Source organism: Dromiciops gliroides, chromosome 4 (assembly GCF_019393635.1).
Source record: "Dromiciops gliroides isolate mDroGli1 chromosome 4, mDroGli1.pri, whole genome shotgun sequence".
Classification (NCBI taxonomy): Eukaryota; Metazoa; Chordata; class Mammalia; order Microbiotheria; family Microbiotheriidae; genus Dromiciops; species Dromiciops gliroides.
In genome coordinates, this window is record NC_057864.1 from 37981526 (window position 1) to 38003543 (window position 22018).

Below are 22018 nucleotides of genomic sequence, written 5' to 3' on the forward strand. Positions count from 1 at the left end.
CCTCCCCAGACAGCAGGTCTTCAGACTGACTCCTCTGTAACTTGGAACCTCAGAGAGTTGCCCAGAACCCCGAGAGGCAGAGGAGTTTGCCTTAAATTCAGCAAATACATGTTAGAGGTTAGACTTGAAGCCAGGTCTTCCCGACTCCAGGGCTGGGCCTCTAGCTACTACACCACACTGCCACTCTTTAATATTTTTGTTGTTTTCATTATTGGACAAAGTGGGAGTCGACGTGTCAAACCAAGCAGCACCTAATTTAGGCTAAATCTAGGGTTCGGCTACCGTTTGTTCTTTCAGCCTCTCCTTGTGTGGCCAAAGACATTCTGAAATGATGCTCCAGATGTCCCCTGCATCACAAGTAAGTCACCTGGGAGAAAGCACTTGGGTGACACATGAAGGTGAGACAGCCATCCTCCACCTTCCACTTGGGACAACAGATGCCAAGGAAACAATGGACAGATTGAAGACTCAATCCTGAAACAAAATGACTGGGAAATGGTAGGGGGTCCCATGCTGAGGCTATAGGCTTTCTGAAATTCCAATTTGCCCTTTTCATCCCATGACACCTTTTGTGAAGAAACACAAACTCTGACATCTCCATTAAATTCCTTCCTAGGACTATGCCCAAAGGGCTATGGGGCTGTGCGTACACTTTGACCCAGTAAAACCACTACTAGGTCTGTATCCCAAAGAGATCATAAAAAAGGGAAAAGGAGCCACATGTACAAAAACATTTCTAGAAGCTTTGTGTTGGCAAAGAATTGGAAATTGAGGGAATGCTCATCCACTGGGGAATGGCTGAACAAGTTGTGGTATATGAATGTAATGGAATACTGTTGTGCTGTAAGAAATGATGAGCAGGTAGATTTCAGAAAAACCTGGAAAGACTTAAGAGAACTCATGCTGACTGAAGTGAGCAGAACTAGGAGAACGTTGTGCACAGTAACAGCAACATTGTATGATGATCAACTGTAAAAGACTTAGCTCTTCTCAGCAATAGAATGATCCAAGACAATTCCAAAGGACTCATGATGGAAAATGCTCTCCACATCTAGAAAAAAAAAAGAACTGTGGAATCTGAATGCAGATGAAACCATATTGTTTCTACTTTTTTTTTTCTTTTTTGAGGTTTTCCCCTTTTGTTCTGATTCTTCTTTCACAACATGACTAATGCATAAATATGTTTAATGTGATTGTACATATATAACCTATATCAGATTGCTTTTTGTCTTGGGGAAGAGAGAGGGAGAAAATTTTGGAACTTAAAATCTTATAAAAGCAAAAACTATCTTTACACATAACGGAAAAAACCCAAAACACTTTTAAGATTAAAAAAACAAATCCTTCCTAGGTTAATTCATTTTACAGATGAAGAAACTGAGGTCCATGGAAATTTAATCTCCCAAGGTCACACACGTAGAAACTGTCAGGTGGTATTTGAACACAGGACCTTTAACTCCTGAGCCATTCATCCCTGCATTTGAACACACCTCCACTTTGCCACCATCTATCATTCAGTCTCCCATGGAATCAGAATGAACTGCCTACTAAAGAAATCCCGATTCATCTTTCACCATCTACAGTGTTCCAGGCAGGAATCCATATCATGTTCTTAAAAATCACAGCGAACTCTCTCACCGGGTAAACCCTGGTTGCCCAATACAGGGAATGATAGTACATGTAGACACAGCATTCCATCTTTTCTTGGAAAGAGCTGGAGGGAGACTGAGACTCTTCCCTGGTCCCACAGCAATGATGCTTCTTCATAGGAAGGAATATTTCTACACGTAAATTATTTCTTTCTTCACTACTGAATATGAAAATTAGTTTAAAAATGCATCAAGTAAAACTCCATGAGAAAAAAAAATGCATCAAGTATTAATATGACTCAAATGGGCAACTTAAAGCCCCAAATAACTTCATACTAAACTGGTTTTCTTCATGCTCATTGCTCTGCCCTTGGCTTGCTTCAAAGAGGATGGGGAAATGCCTTCTTTTTCTATCCCCAGCACCTATCCGTCTGCCAGGCACCCAGTAGGCTCTTCATGAGCCATTACTGAATGAATAAGTGAATGATGAATGCAAAGTTCTTTTTGAATCTTTAAATGCCCCAAAAATGCCAACTGCCAGCATTGCATGGCAGAGTATGGCCAGGATTTGGCTGGTGAAAAAGTCCAACTGATTTAGGGTTCTACAGGGGAACAGAAGAGCCAGGGAGATGACCCAAGGACAGAGTCAGGGACAAAAGCCACTTTTCTCTGAGCCTGGTGACATCTTTGCTAAGATGGAACAAGGCATCCCCAGGAGCCAGTTGTAGCCAAGAAAAGCCAGGCTCAATGGCAACTGGATGATGAGCAACATTTAACAACCCAAAGCTGTCTGGCCTGTACTTTCAAAAGTAGCTTCTGTCTAGGCAAAGGAAGCCTGACCAAGAAACCAGACGGAATTAGCAGCCCAGACACCAGACTAAATAACTCACCCCAGAGCTCCCTGTCTTACTACCGTCTACCTGGTTCTCCCGCCAAAGAAAGGAAGGAGCCCAGCACCCCTTATCTGGAGACCAAAGAAGAGGCACTTCAGCAGTTACAACGTTGCCTTCAGAAGTAAAGGAAGAGACCAAGACCCTTCCTCCTGTCCTCCCTCCTACACCTCTCAACTCACTACCAGTCATCTTCTCCTTCCTTTTATCCCCAGCACCCCCTCCCAAACCAAATGAAAGCCCGGATTTCTGCACTTTCCCAGCACGAGCCAGAAAATAACCCTCAAGGATCGTCCCGTGCCAGGAACAAAGAGCTGCTGCCGGAACAGCCGTGGCAGCATGCGGGAGGAGACCGGCAGAGGCAGCATTGGCCACCAGGAGAAGGCAGCCGGCTCGGCGCGGAGCCCAGGATGGGCACACGCTGCTCTCTCCTGCCCCATCTTCCGACACATCCTCAGACAGCGGCAGCGGCGGCGGCGGCGGAGTTTGGGGCAAAGAACAGAAGGAGGAGGAAAGGGAGTAAAATAATAAGGTGGAAGGGGGTCAGCCGAAGGGGCGAGGAGGCACATCTGAGAGCACAGGGGGCATCCATCAGTGACAGCCCACAAGTCAGCACCCTGCCAGCGGCTGCTGGATCCGGGAGCCCCCCACCATCACTCCCCGGAACCCCCCCCCCTTTACCTGGACCAGGCGGCTACCCTGCTTGCCCCAGGGTGCTCTCTGTAAACTCGGACTGCAGCAGGCTCCGGGGTCGGGGATCCGGCGTCGGGATCCGGCGCGGGCAGCTGGGAGACCTCACTCCTTCATTCTGGGACCCGGCGGCACGTTACAGACAAGCGTGCACTTCCTGTTTGAAAACACAAGGGACAGAGGAGAGAGAAATCGAGTGTTGGCAGAGTGGAGGGAGGGCCAGAGCCATGGAGGAGGGCGGGAGGGAGAGGGGGCTTGGAGGTTGCATAATCGCCCGCTTCTCCATTGTCAGCCCAGTGCGGTGCGCAAGGCTGGAGCCACCCTTTCCCCGGGCTCCCCCCCAGACACCAACCATGAGCCGGCATGGCCTCGCCTGCCTGCCTCCGTCCGCACGGTCTTCCCCCTGCTGGTAGTCATGCTATAAGGCGTGCTCTGAACCCGTCCATTTCCAATCACACGCCCCCCCAAAACACCCCACTCCCCCAAAACACAAACATGCACAATGCAACAGGAGCTTGATCCCCGTATCCCTCCGCCCTTTCCCTCCTCTGCTTTGCCACCCCCCCCAAGGCAATAAGCTCATGGCAGACGAAAAACCAAAACTGGTGGGGGGGGGTCCCCACAACTTAAGGCATACCAGTTTTTAAAGTTAACTGCCACAACCGGTGAATCCCTCACAACAAAGGTTTAAAAATAAACAAATAAATGAAAGCGTTATGGGGATGACATCTTTTACACTTAAGGGAAAACAGCTGAACACAGATTCGATGGAGGTCTGGCCCCACCTAACTCATCCAGATTTACAGTTAACAGCCATCAGACACACGATCAAAATGTGAAAATGCTTAAGAGTTCCTGGGTGCCAACCCCCATTCCTGAGCCAAGTCCCTTCTAACACAAAAGTTTTGGGGTTACTTTCATTTTCTTGGCTTATTTATGTATGGTCCCTTGTATAGGTAAGCTTTTCAGTTATTGTTATTATTACTGTCATTCAGTTATTGTTGTTATTGTTAATAATTATGTTAATTTCACAGCGGTGGATTTGAGTTGGAAGATGCTGAGTTATTAATTGCCTGGTGAATCCTCATTTGTATTCACTGCTACATCAATCATCTCCTCTCCCACCCAGCTCCATCAGAGCCTGCCACGAAAAAAGACAAAACAACCTCTTACATGACCAAAATGCCGGGGCGGATGTCCTTGTTTTCTAGAACTCATCAAAACGGACCCACAGAACACGAAGAGCAATCATTCCCCTCAAGTACATAGCTGAGCTCCAAGAGAACAATGAGATGGCTTATTCTCAGGGAAAAGTGAGCCTGATCAAGCTCAGAGGTCAGCAAACTCATCTCTGGGTGGTCCTGCAAGTCGACCCAGTATCATCATTCTGCTGGCCTACCTAGGGCTTATACACAACTGACTATTCTGTACCTTGATTAGGTACATTATCATCCACTGGCCCTGTCGGCCTTCCCCCCACCCCGTCCCACCCCGTTCCTCCCCCTCCCTGAAATGACTGGGTGTCAAAAGTTCAAAAAGTCCCAGTACAGTCATTTATACTTCAAGGTACAAAGTTCCCGAGAGTTCGGCTGAACATTAGCTGACTTGTCCCAGTAACTTGGCTGGCTGACTGGAAGGCAACGGGCTCCCTCTACATTCTGCGCGGCAGCGACTTAGATCACGCTCACCTGTTGCTATCGGCCTCCTGGCAGGGCCCAGGAAAGGCAGCACCCTCATTAAAGGGTGACTAAGAAGAATCTTGGCACTGGGAGAGCCTCCCGGGAACGGGCCTGGCAAGGGCACTGGCTCTCAACTGCAGTTGGACTTTGTCCCCAACCCAGGGCCAATACCCAACACTGAGGTCTGCAGACCGACTGACTGCAACAAGGCCTCCCCTTATCTCCCTGCCCTTCGGGAAACTTCTCCCTATCACCATTTGAGGATCCAGCCCGCTCCCCATCCTCTTCCGATGACAAGGCACCTTCTCATTTATACTGGCCCAGCCAAGCCTTCTTCGTCCTTAGCACAAACTCAATTCTTCCTCGCACAGCTACTTCCTCTGGGAAGATAATTTCCCTTGGGGGCCAGTTTCAGGGACTTCAATCCATGGAAATACCTTCCTCCTCTCACACCTAACAATATTGATTTGCATTATAATAAATGCCACGCTTATCTGTAATTAGATGCTATTCATTTTATACCAGCATTTTTCAGAGTTCTGCATATTTAAAGGTGTGCTCGAATATGTTGAATTTGTAAATAAAACATACGGCTATCTGTATAGCAGCTGCTTTTTTAAAAACTATATTTCCTATAACCAAGGAGCCTAGAGAAAGAGAGAATCTTTAATGAAAAGTGAGTACTTAAATACTAGAAAAAATACTCCAGAAATCCTAATTTTGCTACATATCAACACTGGTTTGAATCTGGGCTGCAGCCCTGAATGGGGTGAGAAACACCATTGGTTATAGGTGGAACTCGGGTTTTTAATTCAGTTCAACTCAGGGGAAAGCATGGCTCACATTCAGACAAATGTATTTTCTATGCTGTGAGTATATGATATACATATGATATACAGAAGAGCATGTAGTGATATCCTGGGCAGTCTGGTCATGCAGTGGATAAAGATCTGGCCCTGGAGTCAGGAAGACCCGAATTCAAAACCACTCCAAATTGTGAAAACTCAAATGGGGTCACAAAGAGTTGGGCACGACTTACAAACAACAACAAAATTGGAATCTAAGGGATATGTGTACAAATGTCTGTCCGCATATGCATGGCCCTCAATAGCACCCTACTGTGAGTTTCAAAGGCATATACTTTAACGATATCATTTTAAGCTGAAAGAACTCACCTGCCACATTTTGTACCACCTTCTCATTTTGCAGATGAAGAAAAGGAGGCTCAGGATGGTTATGCCTTGCCAGGATTAGAACTCTCCTCTCCTAACTTCCTGGCAAAATCCTTCCTTCCATTACATCACCCAGACTCACCTCATCCACCTGTTACTCAATTTCTCCACCCCCATTCCTATAAACATCTGAGTCCCTGCTTCAACCAGGTTGGAAAAGATGATTTCCCGTTGACCCCATAGGGACATCTCTGTTCCCAAAATGTTTCCTCAGTCACCACAAGCCCAGGGTGACATGGGACACACTCCTTTGACACAAGCACTTGAGTTTCACACACCACAGTTTCTTTCTCGTCACTGCAGGCACTCACTAGATGAACAAAACAAAAACTGAAACCGTGACCTCTGGAGCAAGAGAAGCAAATATGTGCCCAGACATGCAGAAGTGATCTGGCTCTGAAGGCAAAAAATCGATTTTCGAAGGTTTGGGTTTTTTGGTTATTGTTTGTCTTGCTTTTAAAGTCTTCCTTCCTCCTCAAATACCTCTGCCTGGGCAAGAAGGCTGCAACATTGGGAAAGCCATTTTCTAGCCTAGAAGTTATGTTATGAGGGATGACTTTTCTGAGGTAGGAATGGGAGTTGGGGGCAATAAAAATGACTCCAAAGTGCTCCCATTCACCTTCCTTCAATTTCAAAGAGGAAGAGAGTCCATTAGAAAACATTTCTTTAGAAAAAAGGAATGGCCAATTAAGTTTCTAAACCTCTACCTTCTGGAGGACATCCCCACGTGAGTTAGCATTATCTTTTTGGTGTGGACTTCCAATTATGTTCATGGTTTCAGCAAACAGGAAAAAAATAATGACCCAGCTCCTGGTTGCCTAAGAGACACTCACACACATACACACACTCTCTCTCTCTCTCTCTCTCTCTCTCTCTCTCTCTCCTCACAGGGCCCTAGAGCAGCTCCTTCCTCCCTCCCTAATAAAACAGCCTTTCATCTCACCTTCGTTTCCAGAGCACCTGAAACAGAACATGTTTTGTGAAAGAAGTCTTTGGCATCAAAGCATCCCCATTTAGTCTCCAGCTTGGGGAGGGGCCGGAGGGTTGGGGGAACAGAGCAGGTGGCCAATTCACCTGTGTGAAGGCCACTGCCCACAGTGAGCTGGGCCTCCAACAGCAGCTGCCAGCTTCATACTGTCAGTGTGAGTGAAGGGGGGTGGGGCTGGTGAGCTTATAGAAGCACGTGTGTATCTTATCTCACTGCAAGCTTATGTGTAGGGTCCATTCCCCGGGGTGCGCTTCTTCCTGACTTTGTCTATGCAAGATGGGATGAAAAGCACTATTTATATGACACAGCAGCATGACTAAGCAAGCTGAGCAACAGGACCCGGAGCCTGGGCACTAAGAATATAATGGGGCTTTGCAAGTCATTTCCTCCCTGACTCCTTTTCTCCATCTTCCAGGACACTGCAACCTTACCCGACTTTTGCAAAGTGTTACTTATAAAAACATCTTTGCAAAGGACTTTAAATATTAAAAACATTTGGCATAAATTTAGGTCAATGTGCGTTGGGACATTAGATAGGCTGCTTCTTGAACATTTTTATTAGGTACTTATCTTTAAAGGACATCAAAACCAGACAAATACAAATTTTACAGCTACTTCTGAGTGCTTTCCTATATAAGATAAGTCCATAAGAGCTTATTAATCTTTCTGAATCCCAGCTGCTCTCCTTGGCATCTGTTACTATGCATACACGAATGCTATGCATATCACATATTCTATATACTACACTATTACAAAATATGCACTACACAAATACATACTACATATGCATACATAAATGCATGCACGTATATGTATATATGAGTCTATACACACAAACATACAGTGAGTGGGACCACTGGAAGTATACACACACATTCATCTCTATACATATAATACACCCATACGTAGAAACATATAAACAAACAGACACACATTTACATTGTTGTTCAGTCGTGTCCAATTCTTTGTGAACCCATTTGGGGTTTTCTTAGCAGAAATACTGGAGTGGTTTGCCATTTCCTTCTCCAGCTCATTTTACAAATGAAGAAACTGAGGCAGACAGGGCTATGTGACTTGCTCACAATCACACTAGAAGAGTTTTGAACTCGGGAAAAGGAATCTTCCTGACTTCAAGCCCAGCACCCTACGCACTGCCGCCTAGCGGCCTGTATACATACATATATAAATATCTGTATGTGTAACGTGACTATTTCACTTAAATCCAATCCACACCCAAGTCAAGACAGGCTAAACAGAACAGCCTCAGCACAACCAGAGGCTAATTTGAGGCTGAGCCTGGGAATGGTTGGGTCACCTTTAGAGTAGGATGTTTTTTAAGCATTTTGTTTCTTTTTTTAAAAAAGAGAGAACAGGGGGCAGCTAAGTGGCACAGTGGATAAAGCACCCGACCTGGAGCCAGGAGGACCTGAGTTCAAATCCAGCCTCAGACACGTGACACTTACTAGCTGTGTGACCCTGGGCAAGTCACTTAACCCCCATTGCCCCGCAAAAAACAAACAAACAAACAAAAAAGAGAGAACAATTCTATAGTGGCATTATTTGAATCAAAAGACAATGAAGGGGAAAAAAAAACTTTTAAAGGAGTAGTTCTAAAAATATTTTCAGGCAAGACAAACTTTGATTACCTTGAAAACCATGAGGGTTTTGTTTTTCTTAAAGAGGATTAGAATGTAAGCACTTAATAGCAGCAGTTAGTCTCAGGACACCTTAAAAGCATTCTTAAAAATCATGGAGGATGCCCTCTGCAAAAGGGCCTCTGTTAATATGGGTTATATCTATGGATATTTACCATGCTAGAAATAAAAATGTTTTTGTATTATTATGAAAATATTTCTGACCTCATAGATCCCCTCAAAGGACACTGGGACCCCCCAGTGGTCCTGGGACCACACCTTGAGAACCAGTGACCTGGTAGATGACAGGGCAGGACATGTTAAAGAAGCAAGAGTTGTTAAGAGAATAAATCACATCCTGCAAATTGGTTTTTCTACACAATTGATTTTCAATAATCCATAACAGGATTCAGAAAATACATGGAAAAATCTAACTCATGGGCAGCTTAAACTTTAAAAAAAAAAAAAGGACTTGTCTTTTTCTAGTAGTTAAATGGCTGAGACAAATGTCAGGGGAAGCCAAGGGTCTGAGAAATTCACCAACTAAATTGTCCACTCTGGAATCATTAGGCATTGATAGCAGCAACTACTAAGAATTAGGCTGTGTGCAAACCCCGAAATATGTAAGACCTGGGAGGAGGGAGAAAACCAACCAGCCAAGCGTAATCTAGGAATGAAGAGAGATGAAGACACTATTTCAAAAAAGACAAATATAGATATATACAAGCAGATGTCTCCAGGGATTTCTGTTTTGCTACAGGAAGGCTATCATTTGGAATGGGGGAATCCTAAGACTCAAGAATACTATCCACAAGTAGGGATGGCATAGTCAATTAGGCACAGAAGGAAGGCTGCCGGGAGAGATGAAGGATGTAGATGATCTCCCAGACTGCATGCTACTGGAGGTTAGGGACACAGTACATACATTAATAAGGAGGTGAAGGTGACAATGAATTGTGAATGAGCGAGTGAACGAGTACAGGGGAGGGGAGAGGGAAGAGGGAAGAGGGGAAGGGGAGGGGAAGGGGAGAGGGAGGGGAGAGACCTGGTCCTTGTCTCCAGTCTCCCTAGGCCAAGGATTTCCTGGTTGTATCAGGACTGATTAACAACACATACCATGAGCTCACTGTCCCTTGATCTTGAAGAAGCATGTGATACAGTAGCTCATGAAATCACTCTCACTAAACTACCTGAAACTTATGTGGCCACAGGCTTCTTCTGGAAAACCAAGGACAGCAATGAAGAGCTAACTACTGAAATGATAGTAAATGAGCTAGTTCAATGCTCAGTGTTATCTTTCAAAATAAGCTAGAGGAAATCAATTCACGCCGTGCTAGTCTGATCTGCATAGGGCGCTAAACTGGACCTTATGTGGACCAAAGTGGCCAGACCAGGCAGCTATGTGGCACCGGCCCTGGATTCGGGACGACCTGAGTTCAAATTTGACCTCAGACACTTGACACTTACTAGCTGTGTGACCCTGGGCAAGTCATTTACCCTCACTGCCCTGCAAACAAAAAAAACAAAAACAAAGTGGCCAGACCAAGAGCACACTGGGAAGCAAAGAGCTCCAGAAAGCACTCTATATTTCAAGGCTTAGCTGAGGTGTGACTCCGATACACCTGATCACCCTGCTAGGATCTAACCCTCTGAAAAAAGTTAGTATATATTTTTAAAAAATATTTATCAGGGCAGCTAGGTGGCACAGTGGATAGAGCACCGGCCCTGGATTCAGGAGTACCTGAGTTCAAATCCGGCCTCAGACACTTAACAGTTACTAGCTGTGTGACCCTGGGCAAGTCACTTAACCCCAATTATCTCACAAAAAACAAAAACAAAATATTTATCGACATGCTTTTCTCCATTAGCTCTTTGAAGTCAGGGGCTGTTTCCAGACTTGGGGTTCCTTTAACCCCAATGGCTAAAAATAGTACTCAAGAGAAAGTTGTACTTGACCCCAGAAGAATGTAACCTCCTATTTCTCATTCTCTCTCTCTCCAGCACCTAGTATGATGCCTGACATACAGTGGGCAATTAATAACTGCTTGCTGGATTGAATGTACTAGAAAGTAGAATTTAGACTTCATTTTCTTTTATGTGACAGACCAAAAGAAAAAACAAATCCCACATACCTTCAACAGGTGGTAGTTCCTTATAGGGTTTATCTGACAGAAGAGACCTCCATGGCAACAGTGAGTAGGCTAATTAGATTTTTAGGACTTCACCAAGCAAACTAAAAGAAGTTGAGAGAAGGGGAAATGGGGGGGGGGGCAGTAGAGGGAGGAAATGAGTGAGAAATGAGTTCTACTGTCTGTCACCCATAAAGCCACGTGGATGACAATAACCCTTTGCACGTGAATATTTCGTGAAGACAAAATGATGACCAACTGCGGGGGGGGGGGGGGGGGGTGAGAAAGAACCAAACAGAATAACTGAGGAGCTACATTTACAAACCTGCTGCCTGGACAGAAGATCATGAGAACAGCTTTCAAATACAGGAAGGGGGAGGGGGGAGAGGATTTCACAAGGGGTTAACACTTGGACTATATGACTATATAAGTTAGCTTGCCTTATTACTTTAGTGCCAAGAAAATGCTCCTCCTCAAAGGTTAACTACAAATAACGACTGAGATTTATTTACATAACATTTCAAAATTATCCAAGCACCATGTAGGTTATCTCATTTGACCCTCAGAACAAATCTTTGAGGTATTATTCCCATGTTACAGATGGAGAAACTGAGGCTTAGAGAGGTAACATTTCTTGCACCTGGTAGGCATTAAATACTTGTTAAAATGAATGACTGAAGAGACAGCTAGGTGGCACAGTGGATAAAGCACGAGCCCTGGATTCAGGAGGCCCTGAGTTCAAATTTGACCTCGGACACTTGACACACTTACTAGCTGTGTGACCCTGGGCAAGTCACTTAACCCGCATTGCCCCATGGGGAGAAGAAAAAGATTTAGAGCTGGAAGAGACTTTAGGGATCACGGAATTCAACCTCCCTTCATTTTACTGGTGAGGAAACTGAGGCCTAGATGGGTTAAGTGCCCAAGGCCACACAGCTCAGGAAGAGAAGCAGGATTTGAACCCAAGGTCTCTGTGACACCAAGGCCAATGGCATCTGCTATGTCAAATTACTTCCCTAGGATGATGCCTATCCTTCCCAGGAAATTATGTTAGAAGTTAGATGGTTGGGGGCAGCTAGGTGGCGCAGTGGATAAAGCACCGGCCCTGGAGTCAGGAGTACCTGAGTTCAAATCCGGCCTCAGACACTTAACACTTACTAGCTGTGTGACCCTGGGCAAGTCACTTAACCCCAATTGCCTCACTAAAAAAAAAAAAAAAAAGGCAGAGAGAAGTTAGATGGTTGGCTAATGTATAATATATAGATATATATTATACCTATATATTATTATAGATATATAGATATAATGTATAATATAATGTAATAGACCCTGGCTAAAATGTAGTTGGGTTACAACAAGGCAAGGCTTCAATTCTTCATTCAGATCCTAAAAGCTTCAACCACTGAGCCACACAACCCTATTAAAAAATGTTCTCCCCTTCCCCAGCATGAAAAAGGAGGGAGAGAGGCAGGGCGAGAGGGAGAGAGAGAGGAAGGAAGGAAGGAAAGAAGGAAAAAATCTGTACTTTCATCCCACTGACCATGGGAGGAATAAGGTGAGGAAATCCAAGAAATCCTAAATATCTTATTTCCCTTCTGGGAAGATATGTAGGAAGAAAAAGAATGTTAAAGTAATATAAAGCGGGTTGTTGCATTCTGGCAAGAGTAGGGTGGTGCATGTGAAGAACTAATGTACTGACTGAGATTATCATTCCCCTATACGTTTTGAGCCAAGGATCCCAATGCTAGGCATACAGTGAGTTCCTAATTAGTGCAAATAATGAATCCCACGAAGTGGTTGCATTCGGTGGCACAGTGGATAAAGTGCTGGGACTGGAGTCAGGAAGACCTGAGCTCAAATCTAACTTTAGACACTTACCAGTCATGTGACTCAGGGCAAGTCACTTCACCTATTTCCCTCAGTTTCCTTATCTGTAAAATGGGGGTAATAACAGCACCTAACCTCCACACTAGTTGTGAGGATCACGAGACAATAAGGTGCTCAGCATAGTGTCAGACACATAGTAGGTGTTATAAAAATATTAATGTAGCTAATATAAACATTAGCTAGTATTAATTCCTATTATCCAAATTAACAGTAAATAACAACCTAGCTGCACACTTCCAGGAAGCTGATCCTCTTTGCACCAAAAGATTTATAACAGCACTTTTTTTTTTTTTTTGCTAGTAGCAAAGAACCAGAAACAAAGTATATGCCCATGGATTGGGGAACAGCTAAACAGACTGTGGCACAGAAAAGGAAATGTAATCCCACTGTCCCAGAAGAAACAATGAGTTGGAAGAATACAGTTGCCCAATCTTGTCATTTCTATTTCTACCACATCTCTCATACAGCACCACCTCTATTTATACAGCCACCAACACTAGCTCAGACCTTCATCACCTCTGGTTAGAACTATTGTGAGAGCAACCAAAGAGATCTTTCTATAATATATGTCTGACCTTGTCGCTCACCTTCTCAACAAACCCCAGGGGCTCCCTACTACTTTGATGATCAAATGCAAACTCTTCTTTGGGGAATTTGAAGTTCTATACAACCTGGCCCTCTCCTACCTTTTCAAGCTTCTTATGCATTACTGCTTTTACTCACACACAAAACTCAACCTCCCATCTTCCAAGTCTTTCCATTGGCTCTCTCCAATGACCAGAATTCATTCATTCATTCATCCATACCCCTCGTTCCTTCCTCTCTACCCCCTTCCCTTGCCCCTTTCTGTCTCTCTCCACCTCCATTTCTAGAAATCTTAAGCAAGAGTAGCTCCTTCTGCAGGATAACTTTACTGGTTCCCTCCCCCCTTCTACTCCCTCCCCCCATTTGGAGGCTAGTGCCTTTTCCTCCAAGGATACCTTGTATCTACCCACTTGACATGTATTTTATATATCCTTGTCTACATGTCACATTCCCCATTAAACTAGAGTCTCCCTGGGGCAGCTAGGTGGCGCAGTGGATAAAGCACCGGTCCTAGATTCAGGAGGACTTGAGTTCAAATCCGACCTCAAATACTTGACACTTACTAGCTGTGTGACCCTGGGCAAGTCACTTAACCCTCATTGCTGGCAGGGGAAAAAAAAAAAGAGTAGAGTCTCCGTGAAGGCAGAAGCCATTTTTCTTTTTCTTTGTATAGTTACTCCTTCCATATCACGACTTTCTCCACAATGGTTTCGATATCTTGAGTAGGCATAAGAAATTAAATGGTAGTTTTGGGGGAGTCAGACAATACTCAAAGGCCAGCAGATGACACAGAGGCTTAAAAACTCAGAAATGCATAAAATATATATAGAGCATTATATAATATCAATATATTTTAATTTGGAGGTTTTTGTTTGTTTTGTTTTTGTGGGGCAATGAGGGTTAAGTGACTTGCCCAGGGTCACAAAGCTAGTAAGTGTCAAGTATCTGAGGCCGGATTCAAACTCAGGACCTCCTGAATCCAGGGCCAGTGTTTTATCTACTGTGTCACCTAGCTGCCCCCTATATTTTAATTTTTAATGCAGTAATAATTCAAACTTCTTCTCTGGTACAAATCAAGGGTCAAACAATTTTATACGGATTTTCCAGACCGGGGACGGGGGGGCCTGCATCCCTAACACCCCAAAATGTTGAAAGGATAACTATGCCTAGTGCAGTCCCTGGCACTTCAGATACTAAATAAATGCCTGACTGAATACAGAGAAGCATAAAGTGAAATGAGTGGAACCAGGAGACCTATACTCATATTGGCTCCGCAGCCTGAAGTAGAAACAAAGCAAAAATTCAAACAATGACCCAAGTTAGCCTGGAAGAAGAAGAAAGGAGAAAATACCCTTCCCTCCCTCTTTGCAGAAGTAGAGGACTATAGATTTGGAACACTGCATGTGTGGTCAGACTCAGCAGATGAACTTACTAGGTTTGAAAAGCTGCCTCCCCCACCCTTTCTTTTTTATAGTCTGCTTACCAGGGTGGGCTCTGTGCATAGTGAATACATTTAGAAATGAAGGAGACAGATAATCAATCAATAAAAATGTTTGCAAGATTGAAAAAAAATTTTTGAAAGAATCAAATCAAGGTATAGATTTCCTTTATTTAACATGATTGAAATGTATAACCTATATCACATTGCTTGCTGTCTTCAAGAGGGGGGAGCTCAAAATCTTAGAAAAATAAATGTTGAAAACAATCTTTACATGTAATTGGGAGGCAGCAAGGTGGTGCAGTGGATAAAGCACCAGCCCTGGATTCAGGAGGACCTGAGTTCAAATCCAGCCTCAGACACTTGACACTCATTAGCTGTGTGACCCTGGGCAAGTCACTTAACCCTCATTGCCCCACAAAAAAACAAAAACAAAGTATTTACATGTAATTGGAAAAAAATAAAAATAAAATCCTATTTTTAATCCTATTTTTTAAAAAGTATACATTTGCATACTTCCAAAGGGCAGGGATCTCCTCAGTGTGGGTTCTCCTTCCATTAGCCTGGACCAAAACCTGTCCACACCTCAGTATGTTGTTGTTTGTCCTTCATACTTGAAGAGGACCATGACCTCAGGGTGATGTCATGACTTGCACTGAATTGGCTTTAAGTGAGGGAGGGGTGTGCAAAGTCATCAACCTCACTTTTTCCTCCAGAGCCATCTGGGTCTAGCAGCAAGATGATAGACAGATTAGATAGATAAGATTAGATAGATAGATAGATAGGTAGATAGATAGAATGATAAACATTAGCTAGTAAAAATTTCTATTATTTATTCAAATTCACAGTAAATCACAACCTAGCTGCACACTCCCAAGAAGCTGATCCTCCTTGCACCAAAAGATTTATAGCAGATGTGTGTGTGTGTGTGTGTGTGTGTATGTATGTATATATCAAGATAACTGGAGATAGTCTTGGATGTTTAAGGCAACTGGGGTTAAGTGACTTGCTCAGGGTCATACAACCAGTAAGTGTCTGAGGTCAGATTTGACTCCAGGGCCAGTGCTCTATCCACTGAACCACTTAGCTGCCACTACACCTTAGGATACTATCCCCATGAATTGTTTTGGTCAAGAGGTGTGCTTCGTGCTTGCACGTGTGTGTACACACACACACACACACACACACACACACACACACACGACCAATGAGGCATCAGAGTATCACTGAGTTAACCACAAATGCTATGTCCACTAAACAATTCAACAAACTTTCCCCAGAATCATAAAGCTTCCATATCGCAATGACATTTTAGAACTGGAGAGGACCTTAGGAGTCAACTGGTCCAACCAAAGTCAAATATTTAGTAAATGACATGGTGACAAAGAAACTCGAGCCAGATGAAGGTACACATCCTAGCATATGTCTGAAAGGTCATACGCAATAAGTTTCCAAGTAGGGCCTATTATCTTCCTACTTGGGCCTGCCTCTCTCCAAAGTTTCCTATTTCTGCCCATGTCGCCATTCTTTCAGTCACAACTCTAAAGTCATCCCCAACTTGACACTTACCCCATCCTCCTTCAATCAGCTTCTACAAGATCTTTCCTGTCTGTCCCTCTTTCTTTACCCTCACATGGCCATCACCCTAATTCATTTACTGTCATTGCCCAGTTCTTATCTGAGTACCTAGCACTCAGTAGACCCCCAATAAATCCTGATTGACTGACCTCTCAATCCAGAGTGCATTAGCCTAACTGGATTCCCTGCTTCCAGTCTCTCCCCTCTCTAATCATCCTGAATACTACTGCAAATAATCTTCCTAAAGTACAAGTCTGACCATGATACTCCCCTTCTCAATAATCTTGGGTGGCTCCCTATTTCTTTTGATAAAATAAAAATTCCTCAGCTTGGCATTTAAAGATCTTTCTAATTTGGCTCCCCTCTTCCTTTCCAGACTTTCTGCATATTACTTCCCTTCACACACATTCTGTTATAGCCAAATTGGCCTAGAGTTACTGTTCCTTGAACTTGGCATTTAATCTTGCTGCCTATGCCACAGCCTGGGGGGAGGGTATAGAGGGAGGGGTTCGGGGTGTTTCCTGGAATGCACTCCCTTCTTATCTCTGACTCTTAGACTCCTTTCTCTCTTTAAGGCTCAGTTCAAATGTCACCCTCTATGGGAAGTCCTTTGTCTTCTGATCACCCTAGTGCTCTGTGCTCCCTTAAATTATCAAGCATTTACTTATTAGTTTACAGGCATATGCCCACCTCCTAAGCCAGGCACCCCAGGCAGAATGGGAGCCCCTCGAAGAAGGGGCCCCCTTTCATCTTGTTTTTGGAGTCTCAGTGACTGAACACAGTGCCTTTCACATAGCAGACACTTAATAAATGCTCGCTGAAATCAATGAGCCTGGCACCAGTGAGAGGGAGGAGGAGGAGGAGGAGGTGGATGCATGAAGGGAAAGGCCTGCTCTCTCTTTTCAGCCTTTGCTTCTGGTGAGGGGCTTTCTCCAGCCAACGCCTTGAGAACATTATCATCTGTGTCTCCTCGCTTGCCTTAAAAGTAAGCGAATGAACCTAAACTAACCAGCCTGTGTCAGGGTCCCTCCCGCCTCCTCCGGAGACTTCATGCTTTGAACTAAAGTGGCTGTTTGCAGCCACAGTCACTGCCCAGATAATTGCCTGCCTTACCCTATAACAAACAGCACTTTGTTGGCAAATTGGAGGTAGGCCTGAAATGGAGGGGGGGGGGGTGAAAATGTGGAGAAAGAATCTGAGGCCTGCAAATAGTTCACATCCACACAACCACCAATATCATTCTGCAGGTAGGGGAAGACTAGGAAATCTGAGGAGTTTGGATGAACGTGAATAACACAAATAATCCCCCCTCCCCCAGCTCCTCGTGAAGACCCGTCCTTCCCCCCAAACTCCTAAACTGGTACAGGCTGCTTCAATCTCAGGGAAGTGTTCGAGAATGCCTTTAGAAACTTACCTAATCAGCCAACAGCAAAGGGAAAACTAAACAAAAGGCTCCCCCACCCCCAATAAGAAATAACTCTAATAGTTCAAGGTTATGGGCTTTCCTTCCCAGCCCACTCCACCCCCTTCTCTCTCTTTCCCTCTCCCCCCTCCCTCCCTCTCTTCTCTCCTCTTTCTTTTCTCTGCCCCCCTTTCTCTCTCCTCCTCTCTCCCTTCTCTTTTCCTCCTCTTCTCCCTTTCACTCCTTTCTTTCTCTCCCTTTCCCTTCTCCTTCCTGTCTTTTCCTCCTCTTTTTCTTCTCTTCTCCCTTTCTCTCTTCTCTTTCTTTCTCTTTTTCTCCTCTCTTCTCTCTTTCCCCTCTGTTTCTCTTTTTCTTCTCTCCTCTCCCTCCCTGCCTTCCTCTCCTCCTGCCACCCTGTCCCACCCTACAACATTAATTGTGTATCTACATCTCAGATGACTTATGCAATCCTTTTGCACAGACAGCCCAACAATACTTCCAAATGAAGATGTCCAAACCAAAATCACTGTCCAACCTGAAAGGGAATCAGACTTTGATTGACCCTGATAAATGGTCTTCTAGCCTTTACTTAAAGTCTTCATGTGAGGGGGAACCCACTGCCTCCTGAGATGGTCCATCTTTCCTCTCAAACTCGCTCCCACTTCTGACTTTGTCAGTAGCATCAGCTTAAACCCGTGTTCAAACCCCGGGTGCCAGCCCTGACTTTCAGTCCCTTTCATCTGGCACTCTTAATCATCAAACTCTGCCAGTTTCCCCCCCATCTCTGAAATCCATCCCCCCTTCTTTGTTCCCATTGCCACATGATCAGATAAACCCATAGCCTCAAAGATCACCATTACTACCAGTCTGGACCAGAAGGGTCCAACATGTGGCCTATGGCCCACAACACTCCCAGGGCCACTAATCCAAATTCAAATGTAATCAGGAAATATTTAACAAAATAAATAAAAATACAACAAAACACAGACAATATTAAAATGAAAATGAAGTCAATATGCAGCCCACAAGGATCCTTACATATGGGTTAGTAGGTCCCCTTGGTGTTTGACTCTGACACCACTGGCCAAGACCATCACAGTGGCTTCCACACAATCTTCTCTTCTCACTACAATCCATCCTTCCTAACTGCTTCCACATTAATTTTCTTCAGTTATGTTGCTCCTTAGCTCAAAACCTTTCCATTCAATTTAAATCCTAAATGCTTATTACATTTAAGACTGGGTGATAGGTGCTGAAGTTACAAAAACAGTAAGAGGCCAGCTCTGCGCTTCAGAAGCTTATCATCTAAAGAGGGACAAAACCAGTACACAAATTAAGTCCTATGAGAAAACTGGGAAGGGCATCACGTACAAATAAAAACATACTGGCTGTGGAATCAGAAGTCCTGGGTTCAGGTTCACTATTGCCACTTGACCCTGGGCCAGTCACTTGACTTTTCTGGGTCTCAGTTTCCTCATCTGTAAAATTAGTAGACTGGGGGCGGCTAGGTGGTGCAGTGGATAAAGCACGGGCCCTGGATTCAGGAGTTCCTGAGTTCAAATCCGGTCTCAGACACTTAACACTTACTAGCTGTGTGACCCTGGGCAAGTCACTTAACCCCATTGCCCGTGAAAATTAAAAAAAAAAAAGTTTAAAAAAAAAATTAGTAGACTGGACTAGACTGGACTCTGAGGGTCACTGTTAGTCATCTTTGAGGCATTATTTTCCTAAGCAAATAACAGTAAAGTGAAGCATCTTGGTAGCTAGGTGATTCGAGGGATAGTGTCCGGTATGGAGTCAGGAAGACCTCACTTCAAATCCTGCCCCAGGCCTTTCCTAGCTGTATGACCCTAGGCAAGTCACTTAACCCTGTTTGCCTCAGTTTTCTTATCTGGAAAATGAGCTGGAAAAGGAAATGGCAAACCTCACCAGTATGTTTGCCAAGAAAACTCCAATTAGGTCACAAAGAGTTGGACACAACTGAAAATAACTGAACAACAATAACTTCTTGGAAGAGGTGGATTCTAAATTAAGCTTGGAAGGAAGGAAGGAAGGAAGGAAGGAAGGAAGGAAGGAAGGAAGGAAGGAAGGAAGGAAGGAAGGAAGGAAGGAAGTTTAGAAGATTATTATGGGGCAACTAGGTGGCGCAGTTTTTTATTTCTGTTATACCTGGTGTTTCCCCCGGTAGAATGTAAACTATTTGATTGCAAGAAAGGGCTGTTTCAATTTTGACTTTATACCCCTATCACTTGGGGTAGAACAAGCACTTAACACATGCTTACTGAATGGGCTACTTACCTGGCATTCAAGGCCTTCCCCAATTTGCATGAAGAACCTAACTTTTAGCCTTCTCTCACACTCACCTCATCCCTCCACTCACGCCATGCTCCAGTCAAAATGAACTTTATCGATTTAGAGAGTCTTAGAGATCATGCCCAACCATCTCATTTTACAGATGAAGAAACTGAGGCTCAAAGATATTATGTGACTTATCCAAAGTCACACAGCTTATGAGGGTCTAAGGAAGAATCTGACTCTTTATCCAGCATTCTATCTACTACAAAAGGGTATTGTTCCTTGTGCCTGGAATGAATGCCCTCAGGAATCTTAACCTTCTGAAAGTATATTGATCTTGAGGTCCGCTGAAGTGGGCACATGGGTCCACAAACCCTTTCTTAATTTCACTGGTTTATAGCAGCCCCTCCCCTCCTGCCCCTTGGATTTTGAGAAGCACTTGGTGTGCTCTGCTCTTACACACTTAACAAGTATCATTCTGTATCGTGGTTATCTGTGTATGTATCATGCCCCTCCTACCGCAAGAGCAAAAGCAACATGGCAAAGGGTAAGGACTCTGCCAATGTCTGAATCTCCCCCAAACAAATGGTTTCAGTCAGTAAACATTGTTAAGTGTCTACAATGTACCAGGGCTGTGCTAAGCACTGAGGATACAACGAAAGGAAAAAGACAGTCCCTGCCTGCCCTCAAAGAGCTTACAATCTAATGGAAGATACAGTGCTCCCTATACAAGTGATGTTTAATTATAGCACTTCTGATGGTCAGTCCAGCATTCTTAACAGTATACACTAGACAGCTTTAATGCAACTGTGGCAAACTCATTCCTGGTCATTATATATATATATATATATATATATATATATATATATATATATATATATATATTACACACACACATATATATTATATATTTGTTTGGTTGGGCAGTGAGGGTTAAGTGACTTGCCCAAGGTCACACAGCTAGTAAGTGTCAAATGTCTGAGGCCACATTTGAACTCAGGTCCTCCTGACTTCAGGGCTGGTGCTCTATCCACTCTGCCACCTAGTTGCCCCCCTGGTCATTATATTTTTTTGTTTGTTTGTTTTTTTGCGGGGCAATGGGGGTTAAGTAACTTGCCCAGGGTCACACAGCTAGTAGGTGTCAAGTGTCTGAGGCCGGATTTGAACTCAGGAACTCCTGAATTCAGGGCCGGTGCTTTATCCACTGCGCCACCTAGCTGCCCCTTGGTCATTATATTTTAAGGGGGGAAAGTTTTGGTCATCTCCCTCTGCCCTTCTTCCATGGTAATTCTGAGTACCATGATCTTCTTTCTCAAAGATGAAATGATAGAGAGAAGGTAAGAATTTCCTCAGGTGAATTTGTTTTTGCTACAAGATTACTTCTTCCCAGAAACCCTCAGAATGAATCAAAATCATTCATTATCAGGCCAAAAGTTGAAACCACAAAATTAATTTAACCTTATTCTATATGGCTAATAGAGATCCAAGAGGGTTGGGTTAGGAGTTGGAAGGCATGGGTTAAAATCTTAGCTTGGAGGGGCAGCTAGATGGCACAGTGGATAGAGCACCTGGCCCTGGATTCAGGAGTACCTGAGTTCAAATCCGACCTCAGACACTTAACACTTACTAGCTGTGTGACCTTGGGCAAGTCACTTAACCCCAATTGCCTCACAAAATAAATAAATAATTTAAAAAAAAAAACTTAGCTTGGCAACTTACCTGTGTGACCATGTAAATTCTTTAGGCCTCAGCTTTCTCATCTGTAAAATGGGATGGTGCTGGATGGATTCTATGAGTCCTTCCACTAATAAATCTAAACTTATAATGTTATGAAAATGAGTTATTAAGCCACATGGCCTCCAAACTCTGCACAGTGAACATTTACTAAGTTTTACTTCTTAGAAGGAACTTCCAGGATTTCAAGCGATGGACTAGAGTCCTTGAAAAACCAGTATTTCAGGAGTTTGGGGAATTTACTTACAGAGCGGCTCCAGGAAACCAG

General features: G+C 43.9%; 1 protein-coding gene across 4 annotated transcripts in view; it reads right to left on the bottom strand.

Annotated features, from left to right (window-relative positions):
* LRRC8D (leucine rich repeat containing 8 VRAC subunit D) overlaps nt 1–22018 on the bottom strand; it is a 147975-nt gene that overhangs the window by 102982 nt on the left and 22975 nt on the right. For 2 of the 4 annotated variants that reach the window (XM_044002915.1, XM_044002914.1), the window contains exon 2: nt 3161–3326. The gene's annotated coding sequence lies outside the window, so the exon portion shown is untranslated. Of the gene's footprint in view, nt 1–3160; nt 3327–3521; nt 3540–4342; nt 4513–22018 lie in introns of those variants that run through there. The other 2 variants (XM_044002916.1, XM_044002917.1) reach the window with 2 other exon arrangements.